We start from the raw sequence: 6,532 nt of genomic DNA, 5'->3' as shown, positions 1-6,532 counted from the left end.
CATTTACAGGCAAGTCTTCGGACTCTCCATAAGTGGAGGAGGTGGAGTTGAAGGAGGAGGTGAAGGAGGAACTCGAGAAGGAGCAAGACACCATCGGCGGCCTGGGTTCGAATCCTTAGTGGTCATAGAGTTTAAATGAACCCTATGCTTGGAGCCCAAACAAGCTTTGTTCACATATATAGTAGGCATCCATCAGTCTCAGGAGACTATGGAGTTTAGGTCTGGAGTGGCCTCTCCAGGGCGCAAAGCCAGGGTAGGTTGATACTGGAGAGAAAGCTGTTACCCATGCAGCAGGTCCCCCCTCTCTCCACGGCGCCGAAAGTCTCCAATGGAAAGACAAACGCCAATACGAATGGTTCCAGCGCCGTCGCAGGAACTGTCAGATCGAGGTTGACGGCCACAACGAACCTCACTAGAGGTTCCAGCTTCGGAGTTGACCTGGAAGTTAGTAAAAGAAGTCACAGGAACTCCCAGCCCGGAGACCGCCGTGGTCGAGGCCGGAGAAGAACCACCCCAGCAAGGGACAAGAACGACCCCAGCCTCCTGAAGCAGAGCCTGGGGGGCCGCACGAGCCCCAGGAGGTGGACGACCCGCTCCAGCACCTACGGGGGCCAGACACAGGTCGTCAATGCCTTCTTTCACCCGAGGCCCGCTTCTTTCATGACCAAGCAGAAAGAAGATTAATAATTATTAATTAAATATATTATTATTATGATGATAATTATTATAATCATGATATATATATATATATATATATATATATATATATATATATATATATATATATATATATGTCGTACCTAGTAGCCCGAACGCACTTCTCAGCCTACTATGCAAGGCCCGATTTGCCTAATAAGCCAAGTTTTCATGAATTAATTGTTTTTCGACTACCTAACCTAACCTATCCTAACTTTTTCAGCTACCTAACCTAACGTAACCTATAAAGATAGGTTAGGTTAGGTTACGTATGGTTGGTTAGGTTCGGTCATATATCTACGTTAATTTTAACTCCAATAAAAAAAAATTGACTTCATACATAATGAAATGGGTAGCTTTACAATTTCATAAGAAAAAAATTAGAGAAAATATATTAATTCAGGAAAACTTGGCTTATTAGGCAAATCGGGCCTTGCATAGTAGGCTGAGAAGTGAGTTCTGGCTACTAGGTACGACATATATATATATATATATTAGTATATTTTGGTAGCAGTCTTTCCTGTAGACATATTTTATTAAATATGACCGAAAAAGTAAGATTAATAATTCTAACACGAATTTTCTCAATCTTTCGTACATTATGCTTCACTGTTGGAGGTAAATCAAAAATCACTTCTCCAAAATTCATTTTTATTTCTAGTCTGACGCGACACGGGCGCGTTTCGTAAAACTTATTACATTTTCAAAGACTTCACAAATACACAACTGATTAGAACTTGCGTTTCCCTGATTTTATATCTACATTTGAGTGAGGTGGGAAGGGTGATGTGGCATTACATTTGAGTGAGGTGGGAAGGATGATGTGGCATTAGAGAATATTAATAGGGTATTAAAAGTATCAACACAAGACAGAACACGAAACAATGGATATTGAATAGAAGTGTTTGTAGAAAGCCTATTGGTCCATATTTCTTGATGCTTCTATATTGGAGCGGAGTCTTGAGGTGGGTAGAATATAGTTGTGCAATAATTGGCTGTTGATTGCTGGTGTTGACTTCTTGATGTGTAGTGCCTCGCAAACGTCAAGCCGCCTGCTATCGCTGTATCTATCGATGATTTCTGTGTTGTTTACTAGGATTTCTCTGGCGATGGTTTGGTTATGGGAAGAGATTATATGTTCCTTAATGGAGCCCTGTTGTTTATGCATCGTTAAACGCCTAGAAAGAGATGTTGTTGTCTTGCCTATATACTGGGTTTTTTGGAGCTTACAGTCCCCAAGTGGGCATTTGAAGGCATAGACGACGTTAGTCTCTTTTAAAGCGTTCTGTTTCGTGTCTGGAGAGTTTCTCATGAGTAGGCTGGCCGTTTTTCTGGTTTTATAGTAAATCGTCAGTTGTATCCTCTGATTTTTGTCTGTAGGGATAACGTTTCTATTAACAATATCTTTCAGGACCCTTTCCTCTGTTTTATGAGCTGTGGAAAAGAAGTTCCTGTAAAATAGTCTAATAGGGGGTATAGGTGTTGTGTTAGTTGTCTCTTCGGAGGTTGCATGGCTTTTCACTTTCCTTCTTATGATGTCTTCGATGAAACCATTGGAGAAGCCGTTATTGACTAGAACCTGCCTTACCCTACAGAGTTCTTCGTCGACTTGCTTCCATTCTGAGCTGTGGCTGAGAGCACGGTCGACGTATGCGTTAACAACACTCCTCTTGTACCTGTCAGGGCAGTCGCTGTTGGCATTTAGGCACATTCCTATGTTTGTTTCCTTTGTGTAGACTGCAGTGTGGAAACCTCCGCCCTTTTCCATGACTGTTACATCTAGAAAAGGCAGCTTCCCATCCTTTTCCGTCTCGTAAGTGAAACGCAGCACGGAACTCTGCTCAAATGCCTCCTTCAGCTCCTGCAGATGTCTGACATCAGGTACCTGTGTAAAAATGTCGTCAACATACCTACATACCGTCAACATAAAAAAAAACAGTATATAGGCAAGACAACAACATCTCTTTCTAGGCGTTTAACGATGCATAAACAACAGGGCTCCATTAAGGAACATATAATCTCTTCCCATAACCAAACCATCGCCAGAGAAATCCTAGTAAACAACACAGAAATCATCGATAGATACAGCGATAGCAGGCGGCTTGACGTTTGCGAGGCACTACACATCAAGAAGTCAACACCAGCAATCAACAGCCAATTATTGCACAACTATATTCTACCCACCTCAAGACTCCGCTCCAATATAGAAGCATCAAGAAATATGGACCAATAGGCTTTCTACAAACACTTCTATTCAATATCCATTGTTTCGTGTTCTGTCTTGTGTTGATACTTTTAATACCCTATTAATATTCTCTAATGCCACATCATCCTTCCCACCTCACTCAAATGTAATGCCACATCACCCTTCCCACCTCACTCAAATGTAGATATAAAATCAGGGAAACGCAAGTTCTAATCAGTTGTGTATTTGTGAAGTCTTTGAAAATGTAATAAGTTTTACGAAACGCGCCCGTGTCGCGTCAGACTAGAAATAAAAATGAATTTTGGAGAAGTGATTTTTGATTTACCTCCAACAGTGAAGCATAATGTACGAAAGATTGAGAAAATTCGTGTTAGAATTATTAATCTTACTTTTTCGGTCATATTTAATAAAATATATATATATATATATGTCGTACCTAGTAGCCAGAACGCACTTCTCAGCCTACTATGCAAGGCCCGATTTGCCTAATAAGCCAAGTTTTCATGAATTAATTGTTTTTCGACTACCTAACCTACCTAACCTAACCTAACCTAACTTTTTCGGCTACCTAACCTAACCTAACCTATAAAGATAGGTTAGGTTAGGTTAGGTAGGGTTGGTTAGGTTCGGTCATACATCTACGTTAATTTTAACTCCAATAAAGAAAAATTGACCTCATACATAATGAAAAGGGTAGATTTATCATTTCATAAGAAAAAAATTAGAGAAAATATATTAATTCAGGAAAACTTGGCTTATTAGGCAAATCGGGCCATGAATAATAGGCCAAAAAGTGCGTTCTGGCTACTAGGTACGACATATATATATATATATATATATATATATATATATATATATATATATATATATATATATGTCGTACCTAGTAGCCAGAACACACTTCTCAGCCTACTATGCAAGGCCCAATTTGCCTAATACGCCAAGTTTTCCTGAATTAATATATTTTCTCTAATTTTTTTCTTACGAAATGATAAAGCTACCCATTTCTTTATGTATGAGGTCAATTTTTTTTTATTAGAGTTAAAATTAACGTAGATATATGACCGAACCTAACCATCCCTACCTAACCTAACCTAACCTATCTTTATAGGTTAGGTTCGGTTAGGTAGCAGAAAAAGTTAGGTTAGGTCAGGTTAGGTAGGTTAGGTAGTCCAAAAACAAATAATTCATGAAAACTTGGCTTATTAGGCAAATTGGGCCTTGCATAGTAGGCTGAGAAGTGCGTTCTGGCTACTAGGTACGACATATATATATATATATATATATATATATATATATATATGTCGTACCTAGTAGCCAGAACGCACTTCTCAGCCTACTATGCAAGACCCGATTTGCCTAATAAGCCAAGTTTTCATGAATTAATTGTTTTTCGATTACCTAACCTACCTAACCTAACCTAACCTAACTTTTTCGGCTACCTAACCTAACCTAACCTATAAAGATAGGTTAGGTTAGGTTAGGTAGGGTTGGTTAGGTTCGGTCATATATCTACGTTAATTTTAACTCCAATAAAGAAAAATTGACCTCATACATAATGAAAAGGGTAGATTTATCATTTCATAAGAAAAAAACTAGAGAAAATATATTAATTCAGGAAAACTTGGCTTATTAGGCAAATCGGGCCATGAATAGTAGGCCAAAAAGTGCGTTCTGGCTACTAGGTACGACATATATATATATATATATATATATATATATATATATATATATATATATATATATATATATATATATATATATATATATATATATATATATATATATATATATGCTAACCACCATGTTGCGGATAATAACATTTCACTCAACTCGACCATCGAAGCCTCGAACCCCGGACCACTAGAGCAGCAGCCCACAGTCATACCAACTGAGCCACCAGCACCCAGTTATAAGGAAGGATCCGAGAGACGCCCACCTGGTGTCCAACTGAAACTTTAGGCCTTCCCTGAGGAACCACTGTATCGTGGGTCTGTCCTAGAAGTTTTGAGTGGAGGTGGCTTCTAGAGCTTCATCTTCCTGCCTTCCACTTGTTGACCACCTGTACGGGGAGTACGAGTATTTCTTACATGTCTTTGACTCATTTCTGTTTCTCACAGCAAAGAGGCTGTCCTTGGCCACCATTTGTTATTGTCCTTAGTATCTTGTATGTTGGGATCATGTCTTTTATGTTCCTTCTGTTCCTCTGGGAAGTGAAGGTAAGTTCCTTCAGCCAATCCTCATAGCTTAAGCCTCTTGGTTCCGGATCCAGTTGCAAATCTCTGCACGTTTTCAATTTAAGTTTTATGCTTCACACAGTATGGCTCCCAGGCCGGTGCTGCATACTCCAGCACTGGTCTTACAAATATTGTGTCCATCGCCTTGAAAGACTTCTGATTTTTGTCCATATATAAGATACGTTTAATGTTTACCAGCATCCCTAGGGCGCCTGACAGCTGAGTGGACAGCGCTTCTGATTCGTAGTCCTGAGGTTTTGGGTTCGATCCCCGGTGAAGACGGAGACAAATAGACAAAAAGTGTCTGTCACTCTGATGTCCCCTGTTTCCTAGCAGTAAATAAGTACCTGGGAGTTACACAACTGCTACGGGCTGCTTCCTGGGGGTCTAAGAAAAAGAAGACCTGGTCGAGGACCGGGCCTCGGGAACGCTAAGCCCCGAGATCATCTCAAGATAACCTCAAGATATCTCTTATGCTGCAGATGTCAGCATGCCTGTGTGTGCCTCTGGTGTTCGTGCTCGAGTAAACCCACGTGCCACTCATAAATCTTATTGTTCCTCAAATTCCTACAGTCATTTTCCCTTTATTCTTCATTACCTTACACTTATTGGGTTTGGACTCCAGGAACCATATATTTGCCCACTCCTGTACCTTGCCAAGGTTCACCTGTAACATTTTGTCCATTTCTCTTGTAACATTCCTAATTTGCTTTGCATCATTTGAAAAAAAAACCCAGATTAACTCAATCCCTTAGGTAGATAGTTAGAACAATTTCGGAACAGTTTGGGCCCCAGGACCGAGCCCTGTGGGACCCCACTTGGTACAGTTCTCGCCTCTCACTGTGACTCTCTGTCTTCCGTCCTTCAGGTAGTCCCTTACCCAATTTAGTGTCTTCTTAATTGTCTCAGTTTGCATTTACATCTTCTTCATCAGTCAAAAAGAAGAAATAATCAAGCTAGAAGATGAAGCAAGATAATAGCTTGATACTGAGGAAGATGAAGCAAGATAATAGTTTGATACTGAGGAAGATGAAGCAAGATAACAGCTTCATAATGAGGAAGGTGAAGCAAGATAACAGCTTCATAATGAGGAAGATGAAGCAAGATAATAGCTTGATACTGAGGAAGATGAAGCAAGATAATAGCTTGATACTGAGGAAGATGAAGCAAGATAATAGTTGGTACTGAGGAAGATGAAGCAAGATAATAGCTTGATACTGAGGAAGATGAAGCAAGATAACAGCTTCATAATGAGGAAGATGAAGCAAGATAACAGCTTCATAATGAGGAAGGTGAAGCAAGATAACAGCTTCATAATGAGGAAATGAAGCAAGATAACAGCTTCATAATGAGGAAGGTGAAGCAAGATAACAGCTTCATAATGAGGAAGATG

The sequence above is a fragment of the Procambarus clarkii genome, chromosome 16 (assembly GCF_040958095.1).
Source record: "Procambarus clarkii isolate CNS0578487 chromosome 16, FALCON_Pclarkii_2.0, whole genome shotgun sequence".
In the NCBI taxonomy this organism is placed as follows: Eukaryota; Metazoa; Arthropoda; class Malacostraca; order Decapoda; family Cambaridae; genus Procambarus; species Procambarus clarkii.
This window is presented reverse-complemented; position numbering follows the sequence as displayed.